This window comes from Notolepis coatsorum (assembly GCF_963971535.1).
Source record: "Notolepis coatsorum genome assembly, contig: SCAFFOLD_170, whole genome shotgun sequence".
Classification (NCBI taxonomy): Eukaryota; Metazoa; Chordata; class Actinopteri; order Aulopiformes; family Paralepididae; genus Notolepis; species Notolepis coatsorum.
This window is the reverse complement of record NW_028170326.1, coordinates 43,697-67,671: the sequence shown is the minus strand read 5'-3', so window position 1 is coordinate 67,671 and position 23,975 is coordinate 43,697. Positions and strand designations below refer to the sequence as shown.

At 41.3% G+C, this 23,975-nt stretch overlaps 1 long non-coding RNA gene across 1 annotated transcript; it reads right to left on the bottom strand.

Annotated features, from left to right (window-relative positions):
• Positions 1–5,780: 5,780 nt before the first annotated feature.
• On the bottom strand, positions 5,781–8,597 carry LOC311248554. Its single transcript, XR_014620960.1, has 3 exons — positions 8,461–8,597; positions 7,473–7,628; positions 5,781–5,863 (listed from the first exon to the last, which is right to left on the bottom strand). It is a non-coding gene; the product is annotated as an uncharacterized lncRNA (long non-coding RNA).
• Between the last annotated feature and the right edge of the window lie 15,378 nt (positions 8,598–23,975).

Below are 23,975 nucleotides of genomic sequence, written 5' to 3'. Positions count from 1 at the left end.
CCCCCCCCCAATGTACAGTAAATGACCAAGTATAATAATAATAACTTCGTTTTATATAGCGCCTTTCAGAGGACCCAAGGTCGCTTTACATAGGGGGGGGGGGGGGAGATGACAAATTAACAAACATAGTGGACAGACACAACATATACATATAAAGTGAGAAAGTTAGGGGTTGAAGGCCAAGTTGAAGAGGTGGGTTTTGAGCAGTTTTTTTAATTAGTCCAGAGTTGGGGCGGTGCGGAGTTCTGCTGGGAGGGAGTCAATATTCCAATGTACAGTTTTGCTTGTTCAGTTGTACAGTGTCCCCCACCCACTCTTCCTACCCAACCTGTGAACCTGATGTAAACAAGACAATTTTTCTGTTTGATATCTCAATGTTTTGTAATAAAAAAAATATTCTGATTGGACAAGAGATAACAATTATTTGCATCTTTATTGTAACAAATGTATGAACAGTCAGCAATAGATGTCAAATGATTTACAGTAATATCAAGTAACAAGTGACTTATATCTCGACCATTAGCCAATGGAAATGCATCTTCAGAAATAAGATCAGATAAACAAGACTGACACAAAACTGATGAATGATGAAATGAGCACATAAAGTGCAGACATACTATAAAATCCTATCTACATGGGTGTTCCAGGTTAGTGTGTTATCGACAAAAATCCCAAGATATTTATATGAAGAGACCTGTGAGATGGACTGTGTGTGGATGACCACAGGCCTGTGGTCCCCAACACCTCTGGGGTCAAACACCATCTCCCCAGTCTTCTTAACATTTAAAACCAGACAGTTATTGTCGCACCAGTTTTTAAAACCTCTGGATTTCCAAATAATAGTCAGCTAGGTCACTGTCATTCTTAATTAGAGCTAAAACTTTATTTAACAGATTGCAGAATGGGTACAATACAGTACGGCTCATAGATAGATAGATAGATAGATAGATAGAAGAAAAACAAACCTGTGCGAGTCTTAATTCTTTATTTTTGTCAATATACTATGCAGTATACTAATATACAATGCTATATTACATCTGTTCTAGCAATGTTGTACCAATGTTTACCATATGTTACTGTTTTACCAATCGTATGCTACAGCAGTAAAGGTGTTAATAATTGGAATGGTTTGAAATATTTTTTTTTAGAAATCATGGAATTAATGTAAAAACACAGAAAGTATATTTAGATTCAAAGGCAATTTTAATAGCTTTCAATGAATACAGTTTCTCTCCTGTGAAATACAGTTAAAGCATTCACTTTTGACAGCCCTAGTATTTACAGGACATAACATTGTTCAAATAACAATGAAAACATGACAAACTGAATTTAAATAATCCACATCAGTAAAACTAAGAGGCCTTGATTTTCCATTTTAGCTTTAGCATAACAGATAACAGATAACTCCGTCTCTCCCTCACTATCTGGTAACGCATGGTCTGGTGGTTTCATAACAACACTGTGGCACATATTCGTTAAGGCACAGCACACAGTCACAATCTTGTCAATGAAAGAAAAGTCCTCGCCTTCAAATGGAACCAGCAGTTGGACTGGTATGGTATTATGTAGCATGCGATACTTATTGCGTACCAAACCGATCACTCTTTCAACATGGACCCTGAGGTGAGCTATTTGCTGTGTCTCTTCTACAGATTTTGGATCCATCTGGGCACGTCCGCTTGTGAATCCAGGGATTTTCACCGATGCACACATTAATGAAACATGGTCCCCAATGTCAAATCCACGGTCTGCTAAAACCAAGTCTCCAGGCAACAGTTTATTGAGGAGACCACTGTTCTCGGTCAGATGCTTGTCACTTACACGCCCTCCCCACCCTTTGGAAATGAAAGAGATAGACCCCTGTGGTGTAATGCCAATCAGGTACTTAACAGTGTGCTTTTGCTTGTAGTGGGAATATGTCTGTGCCTGCGCTTTCAGATTTGATGGTCTCAGTGCCAATTTCAAAGCAGTCCAGAATAACCGCAACACGATTGCCAAAAGCCTCTACAAACTGATGTGGCATGGTTAGTTGGAGGCAATGTCTTGGGCCAGGCACGTGGGGGCATCATTTGAGCTGTGGGCATCCACTGTGGTGCCGGCGGGGTCTGAGATTGAGGCAATATGGCTCTTGCAAAAGTCCCCATCATCTGCAGGAAGAGTTGGGTGGTGGCCTGCTGCTGCTCCTGCATGGACCTACTTGTGCTGTATAATGACAATACATTTTAATCTAATCTAATCTTTAGACAAGGTTTAATAAGGTGCAAGGTTCAAAGTAATCTATTATTAGTATCAATTTATTTGTCTAAAGATGATCCATGATCCTTTTTGATGACTGCTATGGTAGAGTGTGAACTCTCAAATGGCAACGATAAATACTAGGTGGTGGACAATTAGCATTTCAATGGTGTGGGGGTTGCAGCCATCGCATTCCAATGTAAGTGTCCTTGAGCAAGACGCTTAACCCCCTTAACCCTCCTGCAAGACTGGGTCTCGGGCTGCCTGTCTGTTCTCCTCCTCCTTCTCCTTCAGCTGAGCCTGTAGCAGTGAAGGGCTTGGGGTAATATGTGGACTGTATGAAGGCATCTGAAATTCTCTCTCTTTAGTATCTTGCCAAATTCTGATGCAGTCAGCCTGCCCTCTCGCTCCTTGTGCCACAGTGGACATGCAGCCTGTCCCGTCATTTGCAGTTGTAGTTGTCTTGCTTCCTCAAGATCAAAGCTCTGGATGTGCTGTGGTGTTGGTATGCCTATGTCTGGAGAGTTTGATTGATTGATTGAAAACTTTATTAACAGATTGCAGAATGGGTACAATACAGTACAGCTCAATACACACAATTGTTAAGGGGATGCAGACCAGAGAAAGACTTTCGTCTTGTTTACATCAGGGTCCCCCATTTTCAATTCATCAGGACATATATGACATACATGACATACAGATAGTCAGTACTGCTACATCTATACATTTATGACATACCAGATTTGCAAATACAGTACTGTTTGTGATACAGAAGGAGTCAAGAAAAGGGAGTATATACATTTGAATGAATGAATGAATGAAAACTTTATTTAACAGATTGCAGAATGGGTACAATACAGTACGGCTCAATACATACAATTGTTAAGGGGATGCAGACCTGAGAAAGACGTTTGTCTTGTTTCCATCAGGGTCCCCCATTTTCAATTCATATAGACATATATGACATACATGACATACAGATAGTCAGTACTGCTACATCTATACATTTATGACATACCAGATTTGCAAATACAGTACTGTTTGTGATACAGAAGGAGTCAAGAAAAGGGAGTATATACATTTGACGTAGAAAACTGTACATTGGAGGAGGTTGGGTGGGGGGGGTTGGGTACATTGGGATATTGACAACCATACTGGGTAATTTACATTGGAGGTGGTTGGGGGGGGGGGGGCCGGGGGGCACACTGTATCAACAAGTAACACTGTACATTGAGGGGGGGGGGGGTTGGGTTAGGATATTTACAGGGGCCAGTGTTGAATTGCAGTCTCCCGTAGGTGTCTCTTGAGAGAGGTTTTGAAAGTGGGTAGTGATCCACATTCCTTTACAGCTTTGGGTAGGGCGTTCCACATTGATGTGGCATAATTGCGAAATGTGTTTAGTCCCTTATTTGAGCCGAATCTGGGTTTAACATGATTTGTGGAGCTCCCTCTGGTGTTGTGATCGTGGTATTCACTGACCTTTGGGAAGTATTTTGCCATGTACATGGGTACCTTGGTCGTGTAGTGTATCTTGTAGACCAGGCCCATTGCAAGTTGCTGTACTCTGTCATCTACTCTAAGCCATCCTAGGTTGTCAAAGTGGGCAGGGGTGAGGTGGGTTCTAGGAGTAAGGTCAAGCAGTAGTCTGACCAGTTTGTTTTGAGATGTTTGTAATTTTGTTTTTAGCGCCTTTGAGGTGCTTTGGTACCATGAGGTGCAAGCATAGTCGTAGTACCCCTGAATGAGTGCTCCTGCCAGAGTCTTCAGGGTATTCTTGTTTACCAGAGAGGAGATCCGGTACAAGAATCGAGTTCGTTGGTTGACTTTTTTTATTACATTGGATGCCATTTTGTCACAGGAGAGATTAGCCTCTAGGATGGAACCCAGGTAGGTAATTTCATCTTTCCTTGTGACAATATTGTCACCCACTGTAACTGAGAAGCCGTCGGTCTTGCTGAGTTTGTTATTTGAACCGAAGAGAATGGACTCTGTTTTGCCCATGTGTAATGATAGTTTGTTATCAGCGAGCCATATGCAGATTCTGCCTAGTTCCGAGCTGAGGGTTTTTTCAACCTGTAACTTGTTCTTGTCAGAGACCAGCAGGGCTGAGTCGTCCGCAAACAGGAACAAGTTGCAGTCACAAGCTGACGACATGTCATTTGCATAAATTAGGAACAGTAGCGGTCCTAGTATGCTTCCTTGTGGAACACCACAGCTCACTGTGAGAGGGGGGGATAGGGTACCGTTTACCTCCACCATCTGTTCCCTCCCCTCAAGGTAGGATTGCATCCAGCTCACTGATAGACTATCAAAACCAATTGCTTTTAGCTTGTCAATCAGAATGGAGTGATTGACCGTGTCAAAGGCCTTTTGTAGGTCCAGCATGACCATGCCGCAGTATTTGCCTGCGTCCACCTCTTGTTTGATGTGGTCATTCAAATAGAGAAGGCATGTGTCAGTGGAGTGGGATGTTCTGAAGCCAGATTGGAATTCGTAGATTAGATTTTTTTCCGCTAGGTACTTTTCGACCTGTTCGTAGACTATTTTTTCCATGACTTTCGAGATGGAGGTGAGAATAGAAACAGGGCGGTAGTTGCCTGGGTCTAATTTGCTGCCCTTTTTGTGCAGAGGGGTCACCCTAGCAATTTTGAAGTCCTTGGGGACGTGTCCCTGTTTTATGGAGAGGTTTATTATGTGTGTGATGATTGGGGTGATGGCGGCTGCTGAGTCTCTGAGGAATTTGGAGGGGATGTTGTCATGGCCAGTGGCCTTGTTAGGTTGGAGGGCGCTCAGTTTATTGAGTACCTCATCTGTTGTTACCATTTCCAGCTTGAAGTCGTCCTTGCGGACCCCTAGGTTTTTGTAGTAAGCTACTATGTGTTCTACCCCATAAAGCCCTGAGTGGGAGGGTAGTTTGTTTACCAGTGTTGTGGCTATGTTTGTGAAGAAAATGTTTAAGTAATTGGCTACATCCAGCTTGTCTGTGATGAGCGTGTTGTCCGTTTTTATGTTTATGTTTGAGAATCTGGTTTTAAGTTTTTTACTGCATCCTAGTTGATTATTGAGTAATTTCCAAAGTTCACGTGGTTTGTTTTTGTTTTCCTCAGTTTTGTCATTGATGAAATTCTTTTTTGCAGTTTTGATCATGGAGTTTACGTCGTTTCTTAGTCTGTTTCTTTCTAGTTTGAGTTCAGTCACGTGGGCTTGGAGTTCACTGCTCGTGCTTTTAGTAAGCTTTGACTGACTTTTACGAAACTCAGAGCATTTTTTGTCTCTGGTTTTCATAGCGGCCAGTATTTCGGAGTGCATCCACGGCTCAGCGCGATTTTTTACCCTGGTGGTTCTTAGGGGGGCCATGTCGTTTAGTATTGTTGAGAATTTGGTTTTGAAACCAAGCCATGTTTCTTCAACCAGTGTACCATTGAGTTCATCTGACCAGTCCAGGCTCTCCAGTTCAAGGTTAAAGGCCTCGCTAGAGTAGGTTTTAAGGTCTCTAGATGTGACTGTTTTGTGGCAGCCAGCCTTTTGTTTTAGTTTTTTGCGGGGGCATGGGGATGGTCTTGGTACAGTGAGAGGATACAGGCAGGGATGTTGTTGGGTTGGTCTGTGGTCGCTGCAACAGTGGGAGCTGCAGCGAAAGAAAAAATAAATAGATTAGAAATAATTTGTCTCATTTCTTTCTCTCCCCCAGAACCATTACCATTGTGGTTGGAGCCCAGGCTCAAAACGGCTTAAGATCTTGAGGTAGAAAAATGCTGTTTTTGAGGACTTGATTAGAAATACAAAACAATGAATAAAAAAAATATATATATTACAGAGGTGTTCCATAGACTCACAGGAATTGTGTAAAAGTGCCCAAATAGTGAAAGAAATAGTAAAATAGTTCCCCTTTAATATGATCTATGTCTCTAATTATCATATTGGCGCATTCTTACAATTCTCCTCTCACAATATTCACCCTCACTGAACTGAGTCATCTGAAAATGTGCTGATTTGTGATGTCAGAGACTCAGCTGCATGTTGAGACTCACACACTAAGCACAGTTACCATTGTGGTTGGAGCCCAGGCTCAAAACGGCTTAAGATTTTGACAACGGAACAACATATGAAGTAGTGCAGTGTTGTAGTACTCGGGTCCAGGACTTGGACTTGAGTCCGAGTACTGGACTGATTTTCAGGACTTGTGACTCGACTTGGACTTGTGCACTGAGGACTCGGACTTGGACATGGACTCGAGCATTGACTGCATTCGGACTCGGAAGGTGCAGACAAGGACTTGTGAATTGATACATTTATTTTAGTTTTTATTTTGTTATTTATTTAGTTATTTTTTGGTAATAGGCCCTAATCATTTGTAATAAGATATTGATGGCTAGTGCATTTGTTTGGCTATTTACATTTACATTTAGTCATTTAGCTGACGCTTTTATCCAAAGCGACTTACAAGTTCTGTACGACAAGTCATCAGGAAGGGTACAACTCTATCAGCTGAGTAACAATGTTCATCAAAGTGTTGAGTGCTACAGTGTAGGTTAGTTTATTAGGACAAGTGCATGACAGTAAGGTTAGTTAGGGTTAGATTTCTTTATTGTGTCTATTTATTGTGGCTATTGTGTCACAAAGTAAATAAACTCCATTTTAAATGGTGAACGCTGTGTCATTTATGTATAATGTAGACCTTTTTTTATTTGTATGTCAGCTCTTCGACTGCCAGAATGGAGTGGACTCAACCTTGATGACTTGGACTCGGACTCGGGTAATGGGGACTCGACTTGGGCTCTTCTTTGGTGACTTGGACTTGGACTCTGACTCAAACACTGGGGACTCCACACTCGACTCAGACTCGATATTTAGTGACTCGACTACAACACTGAAGTAGTGATGTACTGACTGTACACAGTACCAACGGAACAACATACTGTATGAAGTAGTGATGTACTGACTGTACACAGTACCAACAGAACAACATACTGTATGAAGTAGTGATGTACTGACTGTACACAGTACCACCAGAACATATGAAGTAGTGATGTACTGACTGTACACAGTACCAACAGAACATATGAAGTAGTGATGTACTGACTGTACACAGTACCAACAGAACATATGAAGTAGTGATGTACTGACTGTACACAGTACCAACCGAACAGCATACTGTATGAAGTAGTGATGTTTTAATGATTACTCTACATAAAGCAACTTTGATATTTCAATTCTTACATTTTCCATCTCCTTACCTGCACAACCATAAATTCTTTCTTTTCAAAATCCAGCTCCAAGGGTTTTTGGACCATGAGTTGAACTTGAGTTGCGCTTTCTGCAACGGTAAACACAGGAACTACGGCGAACACATCCTTGACGTCTCCAGCCAGGGTTAGCTTGATTTGTCCTCCCTGCACAATAAACATAATGATTCATACTTAATCACAAGTAACCACTCAGGTCTTGTTATGTGTCATACAGTTGGACAGTACAACAGGACAACATGGTCTCTGCTTTTTTCATTGAAGTGTTTTGAAACAGTGATAATAATTATATTATACAGTATATACTGTATATATATGTATCTATAATTGTTGGATATGTCTGCATATATCCCTCCCTATTCACATACCTGTATAATAAAATTTAATAATATGTACAGTATATATTATATCTATATCTGTATATATCCCATACCTACTCTCAATAGTTATACCACTGGCCAGCATGGCTTACCACCATATTCTTATATTCAGAGTTAATTATATTGTTTACACTGCTTATTTGTATCATTACAATAGTTGTATTGCCTACATTATGTATTATACTATTACCATGCCCCTCTCCCATGTACCCCCCCCCCCCCCCCCCCCATGCTACTACTGTATGATGCCCGCATTTCCCCAAGCGGATCAATAAAGGAATATCTTATCTTATCTTAGTACATTACCTGTATCACTTTATATAATTATACTGTAAATACATGTTGCATATATTACCAGTAGCTTGTTATATATATCACATTTAATTACTTGTACATTGTATATTATTATTGCACTTAACTGTTACAGTCTGGTACACTCTGGTTAGATGCCAAACTTCTTTTTGTTGTACTGTACTTGTGCTGTATAATGACAATACATTTTAATCTAATCTAATAAACATCAAATTAGAGACTGTTTTTTTCTTTTCAATATCTCTGTTTTTGTTTATCTTTTTAAAGAATTAAAAAAATCCTGTGACCTGGTCCGCATCTCTGACAGTGATGTCGAGGGGGATGGATCCTGATGAGTGCTCAATAATCTCTCCTGTGAAGGTGTCCTGCGGGACACATGTATCTTCGCACCTGTAGAATTCGGGTTTGTTGTCGTTTATGTCGAGAATTCTGATCTGTACCTCTGCAGTGGTGAAGGCATACACCCCATGGATGTTCAGATTAGCCTCAGTAGCCTAGAAGAGAAGAGAAGAGAAGAGAGGAGAGGAGAGGAGAGGAGAGGAGAGGAGAAGATAATTGATAACTTTACTGCTAGGCTCATATTTAATACTAGTACTACTATTACTACTACTACAACTGCTACACTACTACTGCTACTACTACTACTACTACTACTATGACAACTGCTACTGCTAAGACTAGTAGTAGTAATTTAAATCATTATTATTGGAAATAAATAAATAAAAGAGACATGTACCGTAACAATCACAACAACCTCAACAAAACTTCCGTTGCCAATGGTTTCACGGTCGATTTCGGACTTGACTGATATTTCTCCATTATCTTGGTTGATTTAAAAAAGGCATGTATTGTGTTCAATTACACTTGCTTGACTTGCTCACAATATAAACACACAGTAATACAGTAGATGCTTTGTTTTATCCTATCCAAGGGATTCGTTTTGTGACATTAATTCACATTACCTGGCATTAGCAATAGAATGACAAACAGCAAGATGCATGTCATGATGTCAGCATGTATTGTGTTCAATTACACTTGCTTGACTTGCTCACAATATAAACACACAGTAATACAGTATGCTTTGTTTTATCAAGCGCGCACAGTGTTATATTAACAAACGCATTAATCAATAGTAACATATATCGCGCACGCACGCACACACACGACGCACACACGGTGTTATAACCAAATAACGCTCTGATTAACAAATAGTAATATATAGGTTTCTTTAGACTAGAATAAGTTAAATTAACTTACCGTCTCTGGAACGTTTAACGCTGGTCTGTAACGCTGTGACTGAGCTATAATCCAAATGTTGAAAGAGTGCCAACAAAGATCCAAAAACAGTTTAACCTATTGGTAAACAAACGTATTGTTGAAAATATACACTGACTGCTGACATTGTTTAAGATAGTATTGACTAGTTTACATTTGAAAAATAAACGCGACTCCAGTTGCAAAACAAAAGTCTTCTTCTTCTTCTTCTTCTTCTTCTTCTTCTTCTTCTTCTTCTTCTTCTAAATGTGGATACAGCATTGCAGCATCCACAAACTCACAACAGCGCCACTATATGGCCAAAATAATACATGGTTTAACTTAATGGTGGTTTAAATGCATTAACAAAAAGCCGGCGCGTCGGGGAGATGTCACCAGCTGTGTGAGAGCGCCCCCGCTGGTCATTGTTACCATTAACCATGCAAACGGCGTCAAACCGGCCGGCAAACAGCTGTTCCATGACTAATTCTGGCTGGATCTGTATGCCTGTGTATAAGCAGTTTGTTATTAAAATGACAAAAAAAGGTATTAAACCCAGCTAGGACAGATTCTCTCTGCTACTGATTGGAATTTCCTGTCTCATATTTAGTTTAATTTGTTGCATTGATTTGTTCCATAAATGCAAACCGTTCACCATTAGGGACTGATTTGAGAGGATGAATACAGCATTTGAATATTGGCCAAACATTTTGAAATGCATATGGTGCAAGATGAGATTTGTTGATTGAAGGCACAAGTCAAAGAAGCATAGTGGGTCTAATTGTGATGCATATGCCTGTGTATAAGCAGTTTGTTATTAAAATGAAAAAAAATTAAGTATTTTATGGTATCTTATTAGGAGGGGGTCCGCGAATTTCATCAGAGATGTTTGGGGGTCCCTGGGGGGAAAAAGGTTGGGAACCACTGTCCTAGACCATGGGTCAGATGATCTCTTAAAGAATGACCTCCTAGACCAGGGGTCAGATGATCTCTTACAGAATGACCTCCTAGACCAGGGGTCAGATGATCTCTTACAGACCAGGGGTCAGCAATTATGTTTTGCCTCAGGCCACATTATGGCGGGCCAGAAACATAAACAATGGCTAATTTAATATATTGATAGTGAAAACATTTTAACTCTGTGACAGACCACCGTATAACTAAGACATACATTTGTGGCATAATAAACTGTAAACACACATTTGCACTGAAAATTATACCTTTGTCTATTTGCCATTTTATTATAAAACCAGAGACAAGCGTCTCTCTCTTATCGGTCTATCTTACATTAGAGTTCACATTTGAAAATTAGGGATGTCCGATATTGGCATTCAAATGTGATATCGGAAATGATCGGTATCGGAAATAGTTTGACAATATCGGTATATCAGATATCGGTAACAAAGCCAATATCGAACATCCCTATTGAAAATGTGTTTAAATAGAGGCCTTGTACTGAATGTTTGAGTAGTTCTTTGTCTTCCAACATGGCTGCATGTAACTTAGCGGCCATTGTTTTGAACATGGCAATGGAAGGGACAACGGTTGCTATGTGCAAAACGATGGTTGCTATGTGTAGATATTTGAGAATTATATCAACAGAAAAAGCCAGTGGAACAGTAATGCTTTTCCAATGTTTCACATCTCAACCTTGGCGCTCAACCAAAAATAAAGGGCACATCAAAGCCTCTCTCTCTCTGATTGCTTAAAACAATCAATAACGCACAACACCAACACTTCACAAACACTGGTCTTATAATGTATGAGGGTGCAGGCTATGACAAAATACGGTATGCAATGTAAACACACTAAAGACCCTTTCACATGTAAAATCTAGTTTTTTGCTTATTTCACTGTATTGAATACCATTGATTAACCCTAATTAATTTAATTTCAAACCTTTATTTTAACTAGAAAAAAGTTCAGATTGCCCTCATTTGCAGCGGTATAACAAGAAATATTTTTTAATAGATATTTAAATGATGATCTTCATACACATGAGGAGATATTGTCTCTTTCTGCGTCCTGCCCTGCTCTACCTAGGAGCCACCCCTCCTAAACCACGGGCAGTATTTCCTACTGAGTCCTGTTGCAAAGCTTAGATGTCAAAGAATAGTTGGGAGGGACGCAATCTTTCAAAACTTTCAAATGCATTGTTGCATCTATATTTAGCACATATGATAGAATTTCAATAGATTCTTTTTTTATTAAATAACAGTACTCAGTATAACAGTACTCAGTATAACAGTACTCAGTATAACAGTACTCAGTATAACAGTACTCAGTATAACAGTACTCAGTATAACAGTACTCAGTATAGCAGTATAACAGTACTCAGTATAGCAGTATAACAGTACTCAGTATAACAGTACTCAGTATAACAGTACTCAGTATAGCAGTATAACAGTACTCAGTATAACAGTACTCAGTATAACAGTACTCAGTATAACAGTACTCACTATAGCAGTATAACAGTACTCAGTATAGCAGTATAACAGTACTCAGTATAACAGTATAACATGCAAATGAAATACCATTACCACCAGACAGAAAAGGGCATGTTTGACTCTGAGGGAAAAAGGGCAGATGCTCCAGCACCCCTTGGGCCCTATGTGTGTGAAGAAAGACAACTATTGGAAGAGAGGACTAGAGAGAAAGGCTCTATTTAAACCATGCAACTGGTGTTTGAAGATGAGTGTCAGAAGTTCTTCTGATGCAGATCACATTAGTTGGATTGCTGTCCAGGATGAATGTGTTGTTAAGTATGTTGAGCTTTTAAGCAGATTTCTACACAATTGTAGGGTTTGACACCTGAATAAATATACTGGAATATATAGGTGCTTCTTTAAATCTTGAGATTGTCTGAAGCTCATCCCATGGTGGTCACAGTGGTAGGGTTTCTCTCCTGTATGAATTCACTGGTGTGTCTTTGAATTGAATGATCGAATGAAATGTTTCCTCCACTGTCTTTAAGGCTTCTCTCCTGTATGAATGCGCTGGTGAACATTTAAGTTGTCACATCTACTGAAGCTCTTCTCACACTGGTGACAGTAGTAACACTTTTCTCCTGTATGAATACGCTGGTGTCTCTCTAAGTGTCCAGAGGCACTGAAGCTCTTCTCACACTGGTCACAATAGGGCTTCTCTCCTGTATGAATGCGCTGGTGAACATTTAAGTTGTCACATCTACTGAAGCTCTTCTCACACTGGTGACAGTAGTAACACTTTTCTCCTGTATGAATACGCTGGTGTCTCTCTAAGTGTCCAGAGGTCCTGAAGCTCTTCTCACACTGGTCACAGTTATAGGGCTTCTCTCCTGTATGAATGAGATGGTGTTTCTTCAAGCCTCCAGAGGTACTGAAGCTCTTCTCACACTGGTCACAGTGGTGGGGCTTCTCTCCTGTATGAATGAGATGGTGTCTCTTCAAGCCTCCAGAGGTACTGAAGCTCTTCTCACACTGGTCACAGTGGTGGGGCTTCTCTCCTGTATGGATACGCTGGTGTCTCTCTAAGTCTCTAGAGGTCCTGAAGCTCTTCTCACACTGGTCACAATTATAGGGCTTCTCCCCTGTATGAATGCGCTGGTGTTCCTTTAAGTTTCCAGAGTTACTGAAGCTCTTCTCACACTGGTCACAGTTATAAGGCTTCTCCCCTGTATGAATGCGCTGGTGTGTCTTTAAGTCTCCAGACAGACTGAAGCTCTTCTCACACTGGTCACAGTTATAAGGCTTCTCCCCTGTATGAATGCGCTGATGTGTCTTTAAGTGTCCAGAGGTCCTGAAGTGTGTTCCACATTGGTCACAGTAGTAAGGCTTCTCTCCTGTATGAATGCGCTGGTGTGTCTTTAAGTCTCCAGACAGACTGAAGCTCTTCTCACACTGGTCACAGTTATAAGGCTTCTCCCCTGTATGAATGCGCTGATGTGTCTTTAAGTGTCCAGAGGTCCTGAAGCGTGTTCCACACTGGTCACAGTAGTAAGGCTTCTCTCCTGTATGAATGCGCTGGTGTGTCTTTAACTCTCCAGACTGACTGAATCTCTTTCCACACTGGTCACAGCAGTGAGGCCTTGACTCGTTCATATCTCTGCTTGTTGTTGGGGAGCAATGCAGCAACAGCAATTGTACCTGGAGAAGAGAGAAGTACACCAATGAAGAGTTCAGATTGTGTGTGTGTTTTGCATTTGTTCAGTTTGTATTTCTCATGTTCTAAAAATGTTTTATCCTCCAAATTTAGTTGTTGTGATTTAACGTATGTAGTGGGTTCTATAGACATAATTCACCATTGTATTGTTTTGATGTGTTGATGGGGCACTGTCACTTTAAGGAGGTTGGTTTTGGGGTTGGGCTGAGAGAAGACGCCCTGGTGGGTTTTCATTGATCAAATGTTTGGTTACTACGAGCTGTCAGAGGCTAGCACGGCATAGTTCTGACAGCTGTCACTTGTGCTATAAATTAAATAAATGACACACGGCTTTGTGTTGTCGCATGATAGAAATTGTGCGTTTCTCCTTTCCGACGATTTCTACATTGTGGTTGTATCTGTCCTTGTAACAATATCATTGTTGTTCTTAGTTTGTGTTGTTCTGGGGAGCAATTAACTCATTGACCAACAATCACGAGTATACTCGTTATAGGCCGCCAATGCTTGACCGCCAATAATGAGTATACTCGTTATTAGATCGTTTGATCTTTTTCCTTTGATCCCTGTTCTACACACTCGGCCGGAGCTCTCTGAATCACTGTGGCACAGCTACATATGTTGGAATTGCAATGCCGATCGAATCTCACCAGATGGCAGTATCATCTACCTTTTGAACTCAGATAGAAAGGGATCAGGACAGACAATGAATTAACTGGACTATCAAGACTCGCTCTGAGGGGGAGGAGCTCTTGCAAAGCAATCGCAAGCAGATCTGCTCGCCTTAAAACCTATACTGTCCCGTAAACACGTGTAATAAACGAGTAATCGCGATCACCGATGGGATCATTGGAATTATTCTTTTTAGATGACCTTCTGGCTAAAGTAAGAACCGCCTATGACTATTTGACCAAACCTGGACGATCACAGTTTCTTACTTTGCCGGACATAAACCAAGCGTTTTATAACAATCGCATTTTCGGGGTAAAACTATCCCCCCCTTTTTAATTATTTTTTTTTACATGTTTTGGCCTTAACCATTTGGTTGCCGAAAACGTAGAACTACGTTTCTGTTGCCCAATCGTTGAGTGCCGGAAACGTAGATCTACGTTTTTTCTCACTATATTTCTTTTATTCGCTACTGCCATTCACAATTCAGTGGGGCACCTTGTGCACACTGTTCTGAGTGTGTCTGAGCTGGCAGACGGTCTTATACCGCCCTCTAACGCCTTTGGCCATTATTGCACCCCGTTCTCTACCGAGCTGCGGTGTGGGGGTGGGTCCTAAACACTCCGGCAAAACACGCGCTTGTAGGGATGGTTTGTACTACTGACCCCGCCCGCCCGTTGAAGTGCAATGCCTAACAACGTCGGAGACAGGATCGCTGTGGATAACTGGAATGGCGATGAGATAATTGGATTCTTTTTTTTGCATTACATCAGATACCAGGTAAGGACACTATATATGAAAGCTTGCGTTGATCTGAATGAATGAATGACTTTATTTGACAATATAAAAAATAAACATGTGACAGAAAGCACAGTCAGGATATACTGCCAAGGATGAAACACAAAAAAGCTCAGAGCTTATTTCCATTGTGGTCCTTGTAGGGGGGTGGGGGAGTGTGATGCATAGACATGCATCATACAAAACATGACATCACAACACATATACCATTTAACATTTATATACATAACAGACTCATACAACATGCAAGGGTGCCTTAAGCTAAGTGTCTATGTTAAGTATAGTCCCTTTTGAGCCATGTCTTCAGGCTGGACTTGAATCTGATATGTATTTCTACCGCGTTTGAAGCTATCTGTGTTTTATGCGTGTGGCTGTCTGCCGTTGGGTTGCAGGGGGGGGGGGGGGGGGGGGGGGGGGAGCGCCGCGCTCCAGGGCACATTTCATGTATTCACGAGGAAGGATAATAATGATAATCTACCGTTGATTTCAGGAAGATCCAATAATCAGGCGAAAAATTACGTGTTTATTGAATTACACAAAAACGCAGTTTTTGCGTATTTTCCCTGGAATTACTCAGAAGCATCCAAACTATATTCATATTCAAAATGGTATAAAACGGAAATGTACGGATGAAAAAATTATCTGTTTTTTGCACGTTGACCAGAAGCAACTCACTGAGACTCGACGGCGTTATTAGACCCATAGCTATACTATAAAATATAGGTTTAGCTCCAAACTACAACTACGTTTACATGGGGTTAATGGACGGCAATGAAGGGGTCACTTCCCGGAAGGGGCGTGGCACTCAATGTGTTAAATAGTTTCAAAATATCAGTAATTTCTGAAAATAAGTTACAAAAGTAAAAAAATCTAAATATGTTTTGGAAAATAGCTCTTTATTTGATTATCATAAAGAAGAGTTTTCTATACAGAGATATCGACATCGGTAAATATCGGTATCGGCTAGGGGTGGGAATCACCAGTTTCATCACGATACGATATCGATTCTTTGGACAACGATACGATATTTGCCGATATCACAAAGTCTGCCACGATACGATACGATTAAGGTGCCTGCGATCGATATGAGACGATATTATGTGCCCATTTAACACAATCAGTCACATTTAGATCAACTAAAAAAAGGCTACGGAAATATCAATTGACGTTTTTATTTTTGAGCTCTTCCAGACATTTAAATGAAAAACAATCTATTGTTTTTAATACAAATAGACCTCCTGTTCACTGTAAAGTGCCACGTTTTTATATATTGAGCTTTAAACTTTAAGTAAAATGTTTTGGAACTCACAACACGCAAGCTAAAACCCCTTCCTCTCCCAAACCGTTCCTACAATTGTTTTATGTTGCATGATGATCATGAATACATTTATTATGTATTCATGTTTATATCAACATTATCTGTCCATCCTCAGTAAATAATATCAATATAATAATACTCCTGACTTCATCTGGTATTTTCAAACGCACACGTGCACACACACACACACACACACACACACACACACACACACACAAACACACAGAGACAGAATGACCCCGCCCCTCCTCCTCCTCCTTCCCCTCTCCTCTCTCCGTTTCTCTCTCTCTTAGCTTAGTTAGCTTAAGCAGCTAATGTAACGTTAATTTAGCGACGTGGGCATAAAAGAATGGTAACCCGAGCCGATCGGACTCATTGTGGACCATCAGAACAGCGTGGAATATATATTTCCAGTACCCAGGGTTGGATCAATAAACGCGATCGATATTTGGAATGGCGATCAGGAATTGGAATAATCTTTTTGGAGAACATCTGATCTGAGGTAAGGAATCTATTTTACCAGTATTGGGATAATCAGAGCTATTTTCACCTATATATCAGCGTGTGCCATATGTGTGTATGTGTGTGTGTGTGTGTGTGTGTGATCAGGAAATAAGAGAATCGGTTTTACACATTAGGGATGTCCCGATCACGTTTTTTTGCTCTCGATCCGATCCCGATCATGTGATTTTGAGTATCTACCGATACCGATATTTCCCGATCCGATCAAATATATATTATTTTTTTAACTTTTTTTTTTTATTCAACAAACATGACCATGTTCGCGTCTTAAACTCATACTGAGGCCTTCGTTTTGGTTTTAAATTGCATATCATCATTCATTTATTTATTGTCACACAGAGCAGAAGAATTTTGCCAAAACAAACCAATAGTATCCATCTGCAGAACGGCAGAACAGCCACACTCTCAGACCCAAACGCATTTCCTTTGATTTAATTATACATTAAATGATTTATGAAGTTAACTTTTCACCTGGATAACGTCAACATTCAGGGTGAATGTAATGTGAGAAATTGGGATAAAAAAATTTAAAATAAAAATAAATATTTTAATTTGGGTCTGAGAGTTTGGCTGATCTGCCGTTCTGCAGCTGGATACTATTGGTTTGTTTTGGCAAAATTCTTCTGCTCTGTGTGACATGGGCATAAAAGAATGGCAACGATGCAAAGCATGTTAGATGCATTTGACCCGTTGCGGGAAAAAAACTGCACAGACTTATATCGGGTCACAAAATAGACGCTCCCTAGCGCTGCTCTGCTGTACAGAGCTATACGGAGTTTCACAATACTGGGCGCGGGGCGGATATGACGTCGCCATCGCCGGATTTTCAAAATAAGAGTATCGCAATATGAATCGATCTTTTTACGTTGCATCGATCCTATTTGATTATTGATAATAGATCGATATATCGATCTGGATCGATGTATCGTCCCACCCCTAGTATCGGCCAGAACAGCAATATTAATATCGGTTATCGGTATCGGCCACAATTTTGACATCGGTGCATCACTAATGGATATTGCATTATTGCAGCAATTTGCAGGTCTACTGCTTCATCGCTACAATGTTAAAGGGGAACTATCTTATAAATGGCCTTTTTCAGTGTTTAGCATTGTTTCCTAGCTATGTGGACTTATATTAATAGGATCTATGTCTCTAATTCTCATATTGGCGCATTCTTCCAATTCTCCTCTCACAATATTCACCCTCACTGAACTGAGCCATCTGAAAATGTGCATATCTGTGATGTCAGAGATTTCTCAGCTGCATAATAATGTGGCAGTTGATGTGGCAGTTGGCACCAGGCCACACCGTGGTTGGAGCCCAGCCTCAAAACGACTTAAGATCTTGAGGTAGAAAAATGCTGTTTTTGAGTACTTGATTAGAAATACAAAATAATAAATAAAAAATTATAAAAATTACAGAGGTGTTCCATAGACTCAGAGGAATTGTGTAAAAGTGCCCAAATAGTGAAAGAAATAGTAAAATATAGGGATGCCCCGATCACGTTTTTTGCCACCGATACCGATCACCGATCGTCTTGAGCCATATCGGCCGATACCGATCCGATACCGAGTTTTTTTTATAAAATATATATATTATATAATTAGACTTGTACTTGTATTATCTGCGAGACATCGCCACCACGCAACAAGTCAAAATGCTCGCTATCTGCAAACAGCTCCACTGTCTGTGTGTACTCGAGTAGCCTCCAGCTAGGGCCAGGATTCTCCGGCGCTGCAGCTGGACCCTAGTATTGGTATAAATCAATACGCATCAATGTTATAAGACATTGATATCAGGAGCTATCTGTAGCTACTGCTAGCCGGCTAGATAACGTTAAGACAACGCCTCAGTGAACTATTTAGTTTAGAGCTAACGTGAGCTAACGTGAGCTAGAGTCAACGGAGGTAACTTATCATGCACTCGACTATTGCTGAAGCATTTGTTGATATCAGCAGCTATCAGTAGCTAGCCAGCTAGATAACATTAGACAATGCCTCATGTAGTCACTGGGTCATTTAGTTTAAACAGTAGCGTTAGCTCGGTAGGTAGCCAACGTTAGCTCACATCGCATCATGCACCAGACTATAGCAGACTGCGAGGCTCTTGTTTACATGAGTGCGGGAGGGGCTGGGGAGGAGGAGGCGCTGTACGCTGCAAGCAGCAATGTGTGTCTGAGAGAGAAGTCAGCAGTGACTGTGAGATCTCCGCTAAGAATTGGATCATGTTTTTCGATCGGTTTTGACGATCGGCGAAAATAAAGCATTATCACCGATCACCGATCGCATATTTATACTGATTATCGGCCGATAACGATCGGTGGCCGATCGATCGGGGCATCCCTAGTAAAATAGTTCCCCTTTAACATTTTGAGTGCCAGCCACAGCATAATTCGTTAGTTCATGCCAACCGTTGAGTGCCAGCCGACGAGATATCTAGTTTTTAATCATTATTTTTTTTATTAGCGATTTCCATTCATATTTCATCAATCTAGCCTCACGTTACCAGTGGGGATCTGTCTGAACTCGAATTGGGAAAATACCGCCCCCTATTGTCTCCCGGATGGTACTGCACCCCTTTGGATTGGATTGAATGAAATGCATGGGAAAAAAAGAGTCCGGAATCCACATTTTACTTCTCAGGCAAGTAACCCGAGCCGATCGGACTCATTGTGGACCATCAGAACAGCGTGGAATATATATTTCCAGTACCCAGGGTTGGATCAATAAACGCGATCGATATTTGGAATGGCGATCAGGAATTGGAATAATCTTTTTGGAGAACATCTGATCTGAGGTAAGGAATCTATTTTACCAGTATTGGGATAATCAGAGCTATTTTCACCTATATATCAGCGTGTGCCATATGTGTGTATGTGTGTATGTGTGTGTGTGTGTGTGTGTGTGCGATCAGGAAATAAGAGAATCGGTTTTACACATTAGGGATGTCCCGATCACGTTTTTTTGCTCTCGATCCGATCCCGATCATGTGATTTTGAGTATCTACCGATACCGATATTTCCCGATCCGATCAAATATATATATATTTCTATATATTCAACAAACATGACCATGTTCACGTCTTAAACTCATACTGAGGCCTTCGTTTTGGTTTTAAATTGCATATCATCATTCATTTATTTATTGTCACACAGAGCAGAAGAATTTTGCCAAAACAAACCAATAGTATCCATCTGCAGAACGGCAGAACAGCCACACTCTCAGACCCAAATTAAAATATTTATCATCATTATTCGACATCGACGATTATGTCGACTAATCGTTGCAGCCCTACATGCAACCCAATGTCCCCAGTGAGCCAGGGAGTTCTTGGTACAGTGGCAAGGTGAAGGTCGTGGTGCAGGACTCAGTCTTCCAAAAGTTAAATGCCTACAGAAATGCAGCAGCAACAGTACGATTCGCGCAGGAAGACCCTTCAGGACTGAAACCAATTCACGTCAAGTACAGTGATGGTGGAACAGAGCATCACAGCCTGCTGGTCAAAGTTCAGCTCAGTCTGATCGCGATATTCAAGATGCTAGAACTGGACATGCTCATTGCTTGCAGAACAGCTCCAGGCCAGAGCTGGCAGAATCCAGTCGAGAGGGTAATGGCTATACTCAACATTGGCCTGCAGAACTGCGCATTGGAGAGAGACAATACAGCAGAGGAGATGGAAAAGCTGCTGAAGAGATGCGGTTCAATGGCAGAGATCCGCAAAGCTAGCGAGAAAAACCCAGAGCTTGTTGAGGCTTGGACCACTTCACTGGCGCCAATGCTGGACAGAGTGGTAGCACGGTACAGTCGGCTTAAGTTGAAGGGGGAGCCGATCACGATCATGCATGCAGTCACAGATGCAGAAGAAGATGCGGTCATGCAGGTCATCACCACACTCTTCCCAGCAATCAACCCTGCAACAGTGACCAAGCAACAAGCAGACATGTTTCCAGCGTTCACTGAGTGGGTGCAGCGACACTGCAGGCAATGCCAGTATCAGATACAAAAATGTGGCAACACCGAATGCTGTTCAGTACCAATCCTCCTGCCTGAAAGTATGATCTGGCTTCCTGACCCAATGCTTGATGCCTCTGGTAGGAATTTTTGTTATTAAATTCAATACATTATATTGCTTTAAAAGAAAACAGACCATTCTCTTTAATCTGCTTTAATATTAAACCTGTTTTATTTATGTGTTGTGCTTTATTGATTGAAATAGGTGACCATTACTTAACATTGGATGAGGTTTTGGGCACAGACACAGATGACAGCCACCGACCTTCTGCACAGCAGTCCCACAAAAACAAGCATGCTGCATGTGTAGCAGCGTTTCCGTTAGAACATATTCGTGCCGGTCTGAGTGTCCTGCAAGATTTCTATCCCCGGACATATTCCTGAAATTCCGGTCAGAGTTTTAAACAGCAGTCTGTTATAATCACATTTTTATGAGCTAACGAATTCCGTTATATTGGACATTTGTATTAATTACATCAAGCGAAGAATGAGAAATTGATTTGCAGAATCAAATTACTATCTCTCGCCTCCCAAGTTAGTGCGATACGCTGATCCAGCATCAAGCTCTGCTCGCACTGCAGCAGCTGTCACACGCACCCCCAAATGAATCTCGAGTCGACATCGCTTCACCTCGTTGTATCAGACACGTCACACATATCATAATGTTCAACTTCACACACAGCAAACTGTAGTTGATCATCACATTGCCTCGTTTGCATGCAGAGAGCGAGAGGACGAGCCACATGCTCGTAATGCGTTTGTTGATTTCATTATAGCCTACATTTAGTTATAATCAATTATATGCATTACTATGTGACACGGCAGTCAACCAACAGTTGCATTATGATTAAAAAATGTCAACACTTACTCACCCCGTCTCGTTCTGCCTATCCGTTTTGTACCTGCGACTAGATCCCCATTGCATTGGAACAGGTGGACTTCTGCGAGGCTCGCAACGGTAGCAGCAGACTGGGGATGCTCTTTGTGGTTCAATCAATAAAGTGTACTTTGTGTACGTTCAATCAATGTTATCTCTCGTACATCATAGACGCTAGACTACTAGACTATAATGTCGTACCTCAGCCAGGAGAATTTAACTTTCCACTCGGGCCGCCGCCTGAACGCTCGACATTTGTTTATTTTCCGCGGGAGCATCGGCGGTCTCTGTGACTTCAGAAGACTCATCTTCGTTGTCAATGTCATTATTATTAGACCTGCTTGTGCTTGGTTTCATGAAATATTTGTTAGGTTTAGCTTGTTTGGCCATCTCTCTCTCTCGCTCGTATAGCTGTTTGTCGTTATTATGGTGGCCAGACAGGCTCAAAAAAAGAAAAAAAAAGATTCACATCCGAGCGGCGCCATCCGCGCTTTATTAGAGCGAAGCACAATGAAACAAATGAATTGATTGTTTTGTTCATCGCATAGGCTATTTAATTTTAGCCTATTTTAATACAATTCAAATAATAAAATTGTGCTTAGAGGAATTATTTCCACCGGACATTATGACCGGAGATATTTAAATATTCGGACTTCAACATATTTTGCCAGTCAAATACCGGTAATTACCGGCTAACGGAAACGCTGATGTGTAGACTTCTTCCTGTCGGAGGCTCTGGAGAAGCAGCAGAGAGAATCGGGACTGTTTACTGTCCAACATGCACGGGCAGTTGTCAGCTGCCTGGAATGTTCCAAACCACGAGTCCTCTACTCATTGCTGTAGCCTCTCCTCCCGCCAGCAGGCCACACTAGCAGAAGCACTGTCAAGGGACGGCATGGACTACACCTGTGGGAGTCCCATCCTGGAGCCGAGACACATTCTTGCATCGATCACCCAGGTCAGGCTGGCTCTCTCATGCGGGGATCCCGTAGAGCTGGCCTACTATCGTGCGCCTTTTGCAAGGCAGGATCTATGCGCACACTGTGGTGTGACTGGAGGCAACACCTTGCCATCGCTGTTGGTCAAATTCAAAACAGTCTTACCCTGCTGCCAAGTTTGTATTGGAGCTGGCAAGAAGCACGTTGTGGCCAGACCATATGGGAAGCAAAACTGAGCCGTTTCAATGACTGCATTTGGGCTTTCATGCCTGGCACTGTTTAACATTGAATAAGTCACTTTAAATAAATGTTCTGTTTTAACCCTGCTGCCAAGTTTGTATTCAAGGAGCTGGCAAGAAGCACGTTGTGGCCAGACCATATGGGAAGCAAAACTGAGCAGTTTCAATGACTGCATTTGGGCTTTCATGCCTGGCACTGTTTAACATTGAAGACTTCACTTTAAATAAATGTTCTGTTTTAACCCTGCTGCCAAGTTTGTATTGGAGCTGGCAAGAAGCACATTGTGGCCAGACCATATGGGAAGCAAAACTGAGCAGTTTCAATGACTGCATTTGGGCTTTCATGCCTGGCACTGTTTAACATTGAAGACTTCACTTTAAATAAATGTTCTGTTTTAAAAGGAGTTGTCCATGTCTTCAATACTATAAAAGCAACAATATATGGATATTAAACATCCTGGCAGAGTACATGCACCCATGGTGTCAAAAAAAATAAAAGATAATAAAAAGAATTCCTATCCCCATCTCCAAAGCCAAGGATGTGTATGGTCTAAACACTATGCTACTAAAAACTTTTAATGAATGCTTATCTGGACCAATATCAACAATCATAAATAGATCCTATAGTGAAGGCGTTTTCCCAGGAGCATGGAAGGAAGCTATAATAACCCCCATCTACAAAGCAGGTCAATCCTCTGAGGTAGCTAACTATAGGCCAATTAGCATTTTACCTGTTATTTCCTAAATAGCAGAGAAACACATAGCAGAACAAGTAACAAGTCACCTTAGCACCAGCTCTGTTGGACTGCACCCCATGCAGTTTGGTTTTAGGGCAAAACACTCAATCTGCTTCCTCCTGGAGAGTATTAAATCTAAGCTTGATAAGGGGGGAGTTGTTGCAGCCGCATTTTTAATACCATCACATACATGAAGTCTTATCTTGAAGGTAGAACTCGGAGAGTAAGGGCAAATGGTGAGCTATCCTCTGCCCTTAGCTGTGGTTTTGGTGTCCCCCAAGGATCTATATTGGGACCGCT